Here is a 15,685-nt window from a genome sequence, read left to right as displayed (position 1 = left end):
ACAATAACAAAAAATGTTTAAAAACAATAACAAAAATAATCTAGGTTTTTCCATCTTCGCTCTTCCTAGCAAATTTTTTGTTCAACTCCAGGACTTCACTGTCACTGCTATTTATTCTTCAGCATTATATCTAAAAACATGCACAGCAATAATCACACAAACAGCAGTCTCTTTACTGCAGTTGTATGAATGGTTGATGTAAGAGTTCTTGCTGTTCACAAAATTGGAACTATGTTTAATCTACATATCTCAAGTTGTTTTTCCATTGTACTGTATTTTAAACAGTTTATGTTAGCATACAGATTTTTATGGGTATTTCACACTTTTGTCATCTGATGATAATTCACTCATTTATCCATCACACCTTTTCATGAACAAACTCTGAACACAGGTGAAGTGACAGCTTCTGTTTCACCATTTATACGGAGCTCCAATTCAGGCTTGTTTGTGCTACAACAAATCCAGAACCTATGATTTTAATTACTGAAGAAAAAGAATTTGACAATGCTTAATATAGGAAGCATTTTTCTCTTGGTCTAGATACACATATCATTTGTACATACTATGATACACCCTTATAATCCACAGAGAATTATATGGATCTTCACACATTTTTTAAGAGACAGTTTAATTATTAAATAGGGTGTGTAGAGTTAAGACTTATCTGTCATCCAGAAAAGCACTATTCTCCAACAAATGCCAGCATTTGCACAGCTGCCTTAGTAATGGAAAGTTACAGAATACAAACAGCCATTTTTTAATTTTTATTTCTTAAAGTCACCATGATGCATTTGAGTAGAGTTTCATTATCCCCTCAAAACAAGAATCCAGTGTGATTTTAAAGAAAGCATCTCCAATATTGGCTATAGCTATGCAGATAACGTAGCTGAATGCTAAATTCCTTTACAGTATGGAATTCAGAAAAAAAAGAAAAAAACATAAGACATACTATTTGTTTCCTAAAAACAATTCCTTTTCTGCCTACCGAAGAAAATCTCAGTTATTCTCTATTATTTAAAGATGGCTTTAGAGGTGGATTATGAGCAGTTATCCCTGTGCTTGGGAACAGTTTTAAGATGCAGGTTCAGGTTTTTGTAGTTTGCAATTGCACAGCCTCGGTTTCTACATAATTAATGTTAAGTTACTACATTAGCTATGATACCTGTGGTTTTCACTGTAATCTTCAGAATATGGTCCAACATGCATATGAAACTGAACGTCATACAACAGTAAGAGGCTGAAACTCTATCTGTGATCTGCTCATTATCAAAACAAGGCATCAAAACATGTCTTACAATCAGATAGAGGACTAAGTAACCAGAGAAATCTCAACAATTAAGTTTAATCCCTAATAGTAACATTATTTTACTTCATTCATTTCAGCAATAGCATTCAATGGTCACAGAATCAGGGGCTACAAAGCTTAATTTATCCATGCCAAAAATCTAATCCACATCTAGCTTTTTCTTTTACCAAATTCCATCTTCATTTTAACACCTCTAACTTACTCTTTTAGTAACTTTTGTGAACAGATTTTTAGGAATGTTCATCATTCCTAGAATGAAATCCTATCAGATTACTTTATTGCACACTAACAGAGCATGATGCAAAGCACGTTATACTAGAAACTCCTTACAAGGGATTATTTTATCATTTGAAAAAGCTGTTTTCTTTTGTTACTTTTTAGATGTAGTTGCAATAAGCTTTTTTTTTTTTTTTTTTTTATAATATTGTGAATCAGGACTGACATGCCACTTACGTGACACCAAAAATAGCTGGCATTACAAATATTTCACTTAAGGAGTCACACATTTAGTAAGAAACCACTCCTGCACTGAATAATACAGACATCCTAGAACAACTAAAATGTGTAAATTTAATATACTGTCAAAAGCATTTTTTCTACTCCTGTGCTCTTCTTTGCCTTGTATCAAATTCTGGCCACAAATTTTCAAGTGTCAATTCAATACAATCTATGACAACAGATTTGTATATTTCTGCTTGTCATATAGTAGTCAGAAACTAGAGTCAAACTGAACAAGAAGCAGAGAGCAGGCTAAAGAGGGAGAAGGGAACACAACACTTGGTTTTAACTGCAAGACAAGAAGAATGCCTGATGTTGAAGTCCTTACGAACAATACTTTTTCCACAGAAATGTGGCAGAAGAGGGCTAGACAACAGTGGTATAGACTACAGTTGACCCATAAATGTGCCGCAGATGCTTTAACCTTACTACTTCAATTCTATGCTGCAATGAAATTTCAAATTGCCAATTCAAAGAAAAATAATTCCATAATTTTCTGGCATTTGGACCTAAACCAATAGCCTGAGTTATATTCAAAACACAATAAGCAAATACGTGATAAAAACACAGGAGTATAATATACGTACTCAATTCTTTAAGCTGCCCCTTACAGATTTCTTTTTTTTTTTTTTTGTGCTGTGACGTGTGTAACATGTCAGATTTTCTTCTCTTTTTAAATAAAATTAAGAGTTTTAATAAATATTTGACACCAGAAGAACAAATACTGCCCTTAACACATTTAAGCTACATTTGGGAGGAAAACCACTTGCAAAAGCAACAAGCAAGCCACCAGAAAATAAGCAGAGTGAAAACACTCTAGGATACCAAACACAAATCTCCTTTCAAGAGAGTCTTTAGCTTCTTGCCGTAGGAGCTGTTTGAACCTCCCATCACTTTAATTGTGGAGGCTACTTAAGAAATTCTATGTCAGTCAGGACCAACACTGAAATACAACTATAGTAGTCCACTTTCAAATTTCTTGAAAACCCATTTAAGGATATCAGTAGGGGGTAAATTAAAGCTGTATGCATTAGGAAGCTAATAATTTGAAAAATGTACAGGGGCAATGAACCCTGAAGTTATCAAGCACTGAAATGACTAGAAAAGTGTTTTGTATAGTTCGAAATAGCTAAATAAAAAGTTGTTGCGGAAAAAAAAAAATAAAATCTACCAGACAACCTAACTTAATATTAACACCTGGGGTATAACAAAATCTTGTAGATAACTTTACTTGTACCAAAAAAGGGTGTATGATAATACATTATAGTTGAGCTAGTACACAGCTAACTTGTGTGATAGCAGAAGTCAGTGTGCCCTTCTATCTACTCTACATAAGGACACTGTTACCTGAATATATTTTCATCAAATTCTAAATCTTGTTGGACTCAGGTTTTCTACTCCAACATCTCTTGCACAATAATTTCTCCAAGCATCTGCAAAAAGTTAGAACTTTCAAAGAGCTGGACTAGGAGAAAGAATTGCTATAATACTGTAATTGTTATTTAACGTGAGGTGAAAAGGTCTTTCATGCAGAATCTGGAGGACTTGAATCAAGAACTATGAAGTCAGAATGGAAACCATACTTATGTCATAACTAATGCCTCTACCATCCTCACAAATAGTTATAAGCCTCTGAAAACCTCAGTGTGCACAACCTTCTAGGGAACTTTGGAGAGCCTTGCTGGCAGGTACTACAAAGCCATGTTCCACCCAATGGACACAGGACCATCTAAAATCACTCCTCATTGTTGGAAGCAACTGAAAATCAGGACACCTGTTCCCTAAGCCCTCTGAGCTTTCCAGAAGAAACAGCCAAGACATTCTTGAATGCAGAAAGACAAGAAAAAGAGGTGAACATGTACGAAAGCAGCACGACGTAAGCTGAACAGGAGAGGACAAAGAACAGCAAGATGGTAAGAGAAGGAATGCATTAACACTTCCAAAAATGTCACATATGTTAGAAATGAACAAAGGCATCCAGCTAAATTAAAAATGTATGCCCAATGCAAGGCTTGAATATTGTCTTAATCCAAACACTGAAGGGTGAACAAAAAGAAACACTGAGGCTTATGTGAGGCAAGAGTCCCATGGAAACAATTAAGCAATTACATAATGAAAAATGTGTCAGTGTCTACACACACACACGAAATCCAAATCAAAGTGATCTTAATTTGAGTATTCCTATCTTTTGGGTAATCTGCTTTAAGACAGCAGGATGCTATTTTAGTAAAATGGCTTTGAATTTAATGCTATTAAGTAAAGCACAGCTTGCCCAAAAACCTAGGCAGAGAACTTACTCTTTCCAAGTTTCTAAGCTCAGCTGAACACCTCCAGGTGGGATAAATGGAAGCACAACTTAGTAGCACTCCTCTTGCATGCCTTTGAAAAGCAAATTTACACACTGGGTTCCTGAGCAGCCCTGACATGCTAAGAAGCATGCTCGACATATACAAAGGTGTACTTTCAGCTTTTGTATGTACAAAAGCTTACACAGTATTTGGGTAACCCCTTGCACAGAAAAAACAGTCATTTGTCCAAAAGAGGTCATAGTAGTATAACATGAGTGCTATATTTAGATTGTTAAAACAGAATCCATAAATAACAGCAGCCATCTTACAAAATTCAATTGTTTCAGTTCTGTACCACCTTAAAATTAAATGTTTTTTCTGCAAGAGGAATAAAAATATGCACTGAAATAAAGTAAGATATTTCTGTATCCATTATAGAAGGGATTCTCTGGTTTCTTAAAAGATGCAGAAACTCATGTATACTCACTGTCTTCCCAGACCAATATTTTTTGGCTTTTTTTTGTCCCAAAAACTTGATTAACGCCTTAAGCACCACAACACATTTTACTTAAGTTAAGCAACTTGAGAAGTGTCCTTTGAACAACATGATATGGACTACACATACATTGAATTCACTTGATGCCAGCCACCAAAAATCCTCATTAAAGACAAGGATGGTTGTGGACTGCAACAATTTGAATGACAAGAGCCTGCCACTCACTTCACGGGAAGCCCCCATGGATTAAAAGTTTACATTAAGAACAAAGTGACTCCTTCCCCTCACCAAAAAAAAGCAACTGGTAGGAACATCTTTCATGTTTTATTCGAGGTCAGACCCTGTTCCAATGATTAAAGACTCATTAACTGACTCAAAGCTGCCTTTCGTGCAGTAAGTAACAGCTTTGTCCTATAAATAAACCTTATAAACCATTCCTACCAGATCACACCTAGGTAGGCCCAAGCTACAATTCTATCAGTCAAGAAAAAGATCAGAGCACCAAAAAGCCCCAAGTTCCAGAAAGCAAACAGTTCACCTGCCTTCAAGACAGGTACACAGAACTATATACAGAAGGCAATGCCTCAGTGTACAACTTAACTGTACTTAGGTGACAAGGACAACAGCACACACAGTACTCACCATTTGCTTAATCAGCCATCAGGAGAGGACCTATTCTGGAGATAGTGTAGTCTTCCCATCAACAGGTCTACAAGGAATTTTAACTAGTTTGTTGTTTTGAATGAAAGCACTCTTCATCCCTTCATTATGTGATCCAGTCAGAAGCACAGCCCAACACTAAGATACAAGGCTGCCAATATTTTATGACAATTGCCAATATTTTATGACTATTTTATGACAATATGAGAAAAATGAAACAGTTCTAAGTTTGAAGCATAAAATACTTGTGCAAGCTCTACTCAGGCATATTCTTGATTGTTTTTCTGCTGGTCTCAGCATCTCTTTCCCGTGCCTAGCTGTGAGTATCTCCAGGTTTCTGAGTACAGAACAGGGAAGAGTCTTAACCACATGGAAAAACATCTGACAAGTTTATCTGGAAAGAGTATAGGATTCTCCAGTTTCTGACTATAAGTCAAAATGGGAAAAGTATCTTTCCAGCAACATCTATAGGTATGCTATCAACTGTTAGCTCATAAACTATTAGCTCTTGGCTAGTCACAATGACTGGATCAACTGAGGTTCTGAATTACCACTTCAGATTCCTTCTGTCCATTAATACAGTGGTAAAGGCATCACTCTTCCCAGCCTGTTTTGCAAGTTAAGAATGGGAATTCCAAATTTGACTGAGGCCGCTATGAAATATTTCTAGCGTGTGAAAAATATTCAAATGATTCTGTTTTCTACAAACATTCTCATTTAAATATATTTACCTAACGTTCAGATAGGCTAATAAAAGGGTTCCCAAGTGCTCACACAATGAACTGGCAGGTTTTATTCACAAGAACGTTCTGGAATATCTTTTGCTGTTTTTCCCCCATTCTAAATGTTTAATGCATTCCCCATCCCCAAACTGTATAATAAGCAGCTTGAATATAAACAGCGTTCACAATACCTTAGAAAGAGAGTGGGAAAGAGTAAGCACCAGCACTCTCTTGCTGGAGTTCTGAAGAACATGTCAGTATGATCCTAACAGGCATCTGGAATAAAAATGCTTAGTTGTCTGCCTACATATGTAAATTCAGCAATATCTATCCTGTTGGACAGAAAATATATGCAGGACTCTCTACAAAGGAAAGCAGAATTTCACAGTATAAGTTTCCACATAGTGCTCTGTAAACAGTCAGAGCAGCTTGGAAAATAGCAAGAATATCATTCCATCAAGAATACATTTAGATAATTATATGGTTTTATTACCAAACTAAGCTGCTGCCACATGAAAGCACCCATTTCTCTCCCTCCCCTCTGTCCCCGTCCCCCCCCCCAAAAAAAAAGCTACCAACCTTTGTCTTGCATCTCAATAGCCAAACACAATGCTACTGCATCCCAAAATACATACATATCATTATAGCTATTAACCACACATCTTTAAACCAAGACAAGACAGTATCTGACAAATCACAGGAACGAAAAAAGGGCTACAGCAAATATTTACAGGGATCCCTATCATCATAATCTGATAGCAGGAAACCATACAGCCTATAAGATCATTTGTTCCTAGGTCTCCCCAAGTAACAATCACTTTCCTGTGCCACCTCTGAATGATTAAGTAACCTGGTTGGGATGTCTATCTAATGCACCACATTCCTATACTAAGAGAATGCTTGCCAAGAGAGAAGAATTTTGAAGAGAATAACTGTAAGACTGTAAAGGTAGTTACAAAGAAAAAGGGGGTTGATGGTAGAGCCTACCTGTAGTAACCTTCTAGACATTATCTTTGCATTTTCCTGCTGTGCCATGCATTACTAATCAGTGACCTACTGGAAACTTCAGCACCCATTGAAAAGCCTGGCAGGGTATTTGGCTTTCAATTCTTCTACTCAGTTTATTCCCAATACAAGTATATTCATCAGGCTTAGAAACAACTCTTGAACAAGGGCAGCCACTCAGCAATGAAATGTAAATTACTGACATGTGCTAAAACCTGGACTTGCCACTGCTAATGAGCACATTAAAGGAAAAAGCTCACTAGATATTACTGCAACCTTTTCACTTAACCCTGTGTGTACTGAAAGCTGTAATTTAGCAACAATTAAAGAACTTACCTTGAAACAGTAAGATGTTATTCAGCAAGCGCATGTGTCCTACACAAGTCTGATGTAAAAATCAAGATGGACGAATATGCAAAAATGCCTAATCAGAAACGTATACAATCTAAGTTTATTTTTAATCTAAGTTTTGTTAAGCTGTTCAAGAGATAATATGAAAAGAAATAAATGTATATGCCTACTTACATACATAAATCACAACCAAGTTTACAAAAAACTACTGGTGTCAAACCTCAGGGTATCAAATAAAATGATTTTCTGCCAGAAAGCTCTAAGGTTAGGAATTCAACTTGGAACAACTTTTCCTTTCCTAATGATAGCACGTTTGCCTTGATAACCTTACTCCAAGTTTGACTTACTCCAGGACTTAGCCATCCAGCCAATTCCTTACCCATAAAGCGGTCCTTCCATCAAATCCACATCTCCGATTTAGAGACAAGGTTATCATGGGGGACAGCATCAAACACTTTGCATAAATCCAGGCAGATGTCGTCAGTTGCTCTTCCCCTATATACCAACACTGGAACCCCACTGTAGAAGGCCACCAGATTCGTCAGGTACAATCTGCCCTTAGTGAAGCCATGCTGGCTGTCACCAGTCACATCCTTATTCTCCATGTGCCTTAGTAGATTTTCCGGGACAATCTGCTCCATGATGTTGCTGAGCACAGAGATGGGTCAGACCGGCCTGTAGTTCCCCAGGTCTTCCTTTTTTCCCCCCCTTTTTTAAAATGGGGGTCATGTTTCCCCTCTTCCAGTCAGTGGGAACGTCACTGGACTGACACAACTCAAATACCACGGACAGTGACTTAGCAACTAGGTCTGCCAGTTCCCTCAGGACCCTCAGATGTATCTCATCAGGTCCCATGGACTTGTGCACCTCAAGGTTCAATAGCTGTTCTCAAACCTGATCTTCTCCCTACAGTGAGAAGTTCTTCATTCTCCCAGTCCCTTTGCTTTCTGGGGCTTAGGCTATGTGGCTAGAGCTCCTGCTGGTGAAGACTGAGGCAAAAAAAGTCACTGAGCACCTCAGCCTTCTCCATACCCAGGGTGACAGAGGTAATATTTATACCCTGGGATTAACAGTGCATTCCAGAAACCTCCTGGATCACCTACGCCTTGCTTTGCTTTCTGCCCAACAGATATAGGGTTGGCTGAAATCCCCCGTGAGGGCCAGGGCTTGTGAACATGAGGCTGCTTCTGCCTATAGAAGGCCTCATCTGCTTGGTCTTCCTGATCAGGTGGCCTGTAGCAGACTCCCAATATAATATCACCTGTCCCTGCCCTACTGAATGGCTAAGTTAAAGTGAAATGTTAACCAGTTCTAATGATGTGAGACCTTATTCAACGTTTACATGCATATATAAAGCTTGTTCTTCATACTTTACAGCTTTCACTGTTGCTGTGACTGGTGGACCCACACAACAATAAAAAATAAAACTGAAGTTGTCTCATGTTGCAATGCACCTTCAGCAGGTTGGGTTGTTTTGTTGTGGTAGAAGCTATTCAGGATATTTGAAAGCTTTCCATAATAAAATGCAATGTAATGTAAGGGCAACATAAATACTCTACAAGTGTTGTATAAAAACCTGTGAAAACAATCAGGACAGATGCAACAATCCAAAAGGAAGCAAACAGCAGCATAAAATAAACTCTAACTTCATAAAATTTAGATTAAGTTCTAATATTCAATATGAATGTAAGTATTAACTTCAAGAAAATATTTCCTAAAATAAGATCACAGTCAAAGCACATACTATGGAGTAAAGCACCCCAAAAATTTTTGTCTAGTCCAGAATAATAGGCCATCTTCAGAAGCATGTTTTCATTTAACATCTTTTTCAGCAGCTGATACAGAAATCACTCAAACACCTTAAAAAAAATGGTTGCCAGTCGCGATCAACCCTCGTGAAGCTCACTCCTGGTTTCACTAGGAGTTGTATGTCAGAATTTAATCTAAAATACTGTCAGGCAGAAAGAGATATTACTCCCCTAAAACTCCAAAACCACAAGACCCAACTAAAAGAGGGTATAAACTAGGGATGAAGACTCAGCAGAAAAAAGCCACTAATGCAGAGGAAAAAAGCAAATACACAGCATCACTTATTGCAACGTACAGGTGTCTTCAAGCTAAAACACATTTCTACAAACAAAACAAGTTTTTTCTTTTTCCCCCGTGACTCAAAATACAGCTTTAGCACAGAAGACATTTTGTATGTCTCCTCTCACGTAAGACACCACTACTGACAACAAAATGTATATGAAAATACAGCATGGTGCCCATGTGGCAAACACCCTTCTTGGCTCGTGAAGAGTAATTTCTGTAGACAGATTTTAGCCCATAACTTGCTGTAATTGGTTTTCAACTATGGAAGAGAACAGCAGTCAGAACTGGGAGATGGAAAATGGTTCTATTTATCACACACATCATTGCTTCATTATAATACTTCAACTCCATAGCAATACCAAAAAGTCAACAATAGCATTAATTTTCCTGATATGCATATTCTAGTAATTATATATAGAATAATCTATACATATATAAGTACATAAAAACCTTAAGGATTTAGTCTGTAACATAAGACTACTGAATATAGATCATCCATTGTCAAAGTATAAATTAACTCTTAAAAGTGCAGGCAGAAAACAGAACTGGTTATTAATATGACAGCACCACTTTGGCTGAACTCTGAGCTGATGCTTCATCTTCTTAGAATTACCTTACCACAAAAGGTAAGGTATCTGCTTACCTTATCACAAAAGTAAAGTAAAATCCATGAGACAACAGTTCTTATTTCAAAAGACGTATCAACCCTTAACTGTTCAAGTCTAATCCAACTCCACTAGTAGCAACTGGACATCTAACACTAATTTAGAAACAGAGCAGACCCACATGACATTTTCAAGGTTACCATACTAATTTACATCAATGATACTAGAATGATACTAGACATGATACAATGATACTAGACAAATTAACAAATCATATTACATCAAAATGGATGGAGCTTGTGACAACCAGACAAGCTTGTCTGCATCGTTACAAATCAATAGCAGAAAAAGGCAGGAAGTGGAAACAAACAATATTGCCTATATAAAAGGAAAATTACATAGCATTATGTTATTACAACAAAGAAAAAATAGACATACAGTTGCTAATAACCACAAAGGTGGAAAAAGGGCAAGAACATTCTATTCTCACTAGAACTGATAACCACAAATCAAGAAATAATGGATTTTTTTTTTTTTTATTCTATTTTCTTATAGTTCAGATAACTCTTTTCATTAGTCCCAGTGCCAGGACAGCAGTCAATGGGCACAAACTGGAACACAGGAGGTTCCCTCTAAACATCACGAAGCATTTTCATTACTTTCCGGATGACAGAGCACTGGCAGAGCTTGCCCAGAGAGGCTGTGGAGGTTCTCTCCCAGAAATCTTCAAAAGTCACCTGGACAGCCTGCTCTAGGATGCCTGACTTGAGCAGAAGTTTGGACCAGATAAACTCCAGAGGTCCTTTCCAACTTCAACCATCCCATAATTCTGTGATTTTTCTAGCTCACGTGCACTAGCAGAGGGCTAATAATGTCTGACAAACACTGCAGGTGATCTAATACCTGTACTACTTGTCCCTCCTGTGGATTTCACACAATCTGATCCTATAGATAATTAGATTATTTCTACAAAAAAGTTTAATTGGGATTAAATGCAATTATATTAAATAATATTTGGAAGCATTCCATCCCAGAACAGTAAGAAGTCTCCCATCAACATCACAGTCTCAGAGGCAGAACCTTTTTAGGGGCACCTACATCACCTGTTCACCTAGGTAAGAACATTGCCCACTGTTTAACACCCAGCAGAAGCATGGTCTGCAGTCTCCATCAGAGCACCTTAAGCCACCACAGACTGCTTGAGCAGCAACACTATACTTTGCATGGCAGGACAGAATAGGAAACCCTCATCAACAGCTCTGTCCGCCCTGCTATTTGATGTAATCTCTGCCGTAAGCAGAGAATTCCTGATACCAAACTTCCAAATCTTCACCTCCACCCCACCCATCACCTTTCAAGTCCGAAAGAATAAATACCAACCACTTACTTGACTGGCTTCCTATTTGGCAACTCATGTGGGAACAGCAAATGAATCACACCAAACACTACCCAAAAAATGTAATGTCTTGAATCAAAGGAATTTCAAATTTTACTTAGAAATAATGAAGTCATACACAACAACTGTAAGGAAACACTACTGCCACTAACATTGCATTTTAAAAGGTGACAATCCCATAATTAGCTCTGTGTAGGGCTATGGATCCACCTAAACAAAGTTTCTTACAGGTCAGACATGCATCCCCCTAAAGAAAGGGATATACTTAGTTCTTTGTTTTACCTTTTCCATCTCAAGCATACAGCCATTTACAAACATGTGATTAACCACTTCTATGTGTATTGTTTGCCCATTTATTTCAGACAACATTTTTTTTTGTTGTTGTTTTAATTCCACCAAGAATGTTAATCTAGCTTCAAAGGTAAAGAAAAATAGCACCGGCTGCTTTGTTCTCCCCTTAGTTCTCCCCAACAGTAGTTGCTAAAAAGACACAAAAGACTTGTAGAAAGAGGTTTCACTAGGTATTCCAAAAAGATCCATATCTTATCCCAAAATTGAATCCTTCTGTCCCACCATGTGTATGGCTACTACTGCAGAGGAGGGTATTTTGGCAGAGCATGGGGACTAGATTTTTTTTTGCTTGAAGAAACAATGTCAAGACAGCATTGTCAAGGCTGCATTCAAAAGAAGAATACTCCAGATTAAAGGTTAAACTTATAACCTTAATTCTTACCATTTCTAGACCTATTTCATGCACAAATTCCATGGGCTTTGAGGGAAAATATATAACAATGCACCACCCGTGGAAGTAGGAATTTTATCATATACATGCCTACAAGTGACCAAAATACACTGAAGATGTAAACCCTACAAACTGGTATTTTTTCATGCTATGCTTTGTAAGTAAGTAGTGTTAATCTTGTTCTTCTTTTTTTTCCCCTACCCTTCTTCCCCTCAGTAACTTCAGAAGGGACTTCTCTGGCAGAGGGGGAAGAAGTTCATTTGTGTTTTTCTTTTTATTTAAAGAGTGAGAACTGATCCCATTACAAGTAACTGAAGTACAGAGTCACCATGCATCAAGGTTTGGGCTTCTGGCCATTGCCATAACGCAAGAACATACATAACTTCAGCTACAGGAATAAGACTCCTCCTCGTTACTAACTACACCACAGGAAGAAGTGCTCAAACTGAAAGAATGACTGGGGCAACCCAGTCTCACGTTCACTTTCTGTCACACTCTTCTCCCCTATTTCCTTCTTTATCCAGGAAGAAAATGAAGAAGAAAAAAAAAGTCACCGAGACCATGGGCCAACCTCAAAGCATTTGACATGCATGTGAAGAGGCTTGACTCATCACTCCCACCCCCCACTGTAACAGATGCTCTGTAGATTTGCAAGGAAAAAGAAAATGGCAATTTCAGAAGAGTATCTTCCAACAACAGGCCAACCAAAAGGCTCGTCTTTAGTCTCAAGGCTTTCCCCTTGCCAAATTTCAAAGGCCTACTGCAGACAATAGCACGGTTAGAGCTTCTCAGAGAGGGTCTGCATCAATTCTGTGTAATGGGATACGTTAAGCAAGCTAACGTAAATACAGAGGTCACTAGCAAGTTTTTTAATAACGTGAAGAAACAAACTGTTCTTGCACCTTAAGACTTAGGTTAATATTGAACACTATGTGTTTATTCCACAAAGGGAAAAAAAACCTGCTTACATACAGATATATTGGCACACAAACTACAAGCAACAACTTATGCACTGGTCTTCACAACCCTAATGTATATAGATTCTTCTTCTAGAGCACTGCAAGAGCTCCAAGTTGGACAGCTCAAATTTCTGAATTAAAATTATAAGTTAAGGTTCAAAGAAACTACATTCACTTGCCCAGAACCACAATTTATTCTTCTACATAATAACTAGTGTACCTCAAATACCAGCCTTAAAAGTTTTTCAAGAAATTTTCTTTTAAAATCGCAATCTTCCAAGAAAACAACCTTCAGTTTGACAAACTCATTAACTGACTTCATTGATATAAATGCAGTGGATCCCTTTTCTTTAAGCTATCAAAAGCAACCAGAGCAGATACACCTGGAAAGGTGATTGAATGCCCCAACTTTTCATATTGGATCACTATGAATAATATGCCAGATCACCTTTTAGAAGATTTGTTCTGGAGCCAACAAATCATTTACCCGAAATCCCAAACATGTTTGTGCTGTCCTCCATTCTAAAAAGAGGAATCCCAATACCCTTCTCTCACTAAGGGTAGAGAGAAGAAAAATAAAGAACGGTAATTTTTTAGTACTCTAAATGTATTGAATTCTTTACAGGGACTGTCTAAAGCTGTCCACTTACTCCATGGATCATTTGGATAATAATGAACAAAAAGACATGCCTTTGTTCAAATCACGCACAGTAGGATTACATGTGAACTGACCCTCCATGTCTTAATTGAAGACAAAGCTTTGCTTTGAGCTCATTACCACTCTTACAGACAAAATGGTAAGTTTAAAACATTTAGTGTACTTGTGTTTCCAAATCTAGGTAGTCTTGCTTTAAAAACAAGATAGGCACCAAGAAATAAATCCAGATTTCACAAGTATATCAGTACTTTCAGCAACTCAAAAAAAAAAAATAGTATATGTGCAAAGAAAGGAGTGCGGAGAAAGATGAAAACAGAACAAAAGCACATCCTTGCCAGCTTCATAACAGTTTTGTAACATTTATTACAGGCTTTAATAAAGAAGAGAAGCAGCAGGCAAGCTTTCCTCCTAAATACATTAATCAGGTTGTCTGGAAAAAAAAAAAAAGTAGTAGTCCTCAGTGATAAGAAGACATCATTTCACCAATTCTCACTAGGGGTTCGATATTCTAGATCCTCTGACATGAACGGACGCATGATTATGACTTAATTGAGACTTTTGAGAAAGCAAAGCAGAACTTGTTTTTACTATATTTTTAGGGAACAGAACACACCAGGTTTGTGAAATTCAATTAAAAGCTATTCTAAGGCTGTAGCACCAACCCAAATTGAACACGTTTCTAGTGACCATGTTATTTCAGGAATTCACTATTAAAGCATTTGAGTGAAAAGATGAGAAGGAAGGGGGAGGGGATCTACAGGAATGTTTGTTCTTCCTTCATTTCTACTTAATCCCGCCAAAAAAAATTGTTCCAGATTGTCATGTCATCAATATTGTAATTTACATCACCAAATAATAACCAGATTACTAGGACGCATGCCCAGTTTGGAGTAAGAACTATCAAATTTCAAAGTTTGGCAGCAAAATATACCACATAATAGCATGATCAAGTACTTCCGTTTCATTCATTATTTTTTTACAGGAACTGCCAACTAAAGCCAGTTATCGTGCTGGTGCAATCCAGCAGGAACATAATTTGTTATAAATTAAACCAGGAATCTTCCCTCTAAGAAGAGGCTCTGATACAGGAAGCATAACAGAAAAAGCCTCTAAACTACATAAAAATAACATGCAAGAGATTACCCTAGATTTGGTAAAACCCAGCGAGTGCCAACTGTTTAGAATTCCTTTCAACTTTAACAGAATACCACCACCACTCAGCAACCAGCAGGACACGTTCAGTATCACACAGAACTTGCATTTGTTTTTATCTGGTGGCTTTTAAGAAGCATGGCAGCTAAGAAGCATAAAAATCAGAGTTCATTCCCAAATATTTTCCTTGGTGAGTGGGTGGTATTATCACCAAAGAACTAACTGAATTGTAACAGTCTATACTACAATTAGAACTTGAGCCAAAAGGGACATAAAGGAAGATGCAGAAACAAGAGCTATTCTATTAATGTTAAAAACAGAAGAGATTTTACAGAAGCACATTCCTCATCTGTTTCTACACTGAACCAAAAAAAAAAGTATAAATGACTCTTGAAAACAGTAACAAATTTCTCTTACTGCCTATAAAAAAAAATAACAAATTAAAATTTTTCCAGCATTTCATGAGCGACATGGTTCGGAGGAAGTCAGTAAAAAAAAAAAAAAAAAAAGCCACGTATCAGTTTCTGTGATACACAAAAACCCCACAGAAGTAAGGAGATTGCAAAAGAAGAATTTTTTATAGATTCAGATGCGAAGTGAAAACACCACCCTCAACTCACTTTTGGTCCTTTCAGGGGATGCAGTTCTACAATACATGACTTCCAGCACAGAAGCCAGTTTTTAAACAGCTTTCTATTTCTATCCTGAAAGTGCAGTTCGGCACCTTTTCAGGGCTGCTGATACAGCTGTTCA

The 15,685-nt window shown here is 37.4% G+C and overlaps 1 protein-coding gene across 4 annotated transcripts in view; it reads right to left on the bottom strand.

The window, feature by feature from the left end:
- The window catches only part of PCCA (propionyl-CoA carboxylase subunit alpha), a 286,474-nt gene that overhangs the window by 226,166 nt on the left and 44,623 nt on the right, over positions 1 to 15,685 (bottom strand). The window lies entirely within an intron of this gene.

This window comes from Aythya ferina, assembly GCF_964211825.1.
Source record: "Aythya ferina genome assembly, chromosome: 1".
NCBI lineage: Eukaryota > Metazoa > Chordata > Aves > Anseriformes > Anatidae > Aythya > Aythya ferina.
Note: the sequence above shows the minus strand (reverse complement) of the source record. Positions and strands in the feature narration are given on the sequence as shown.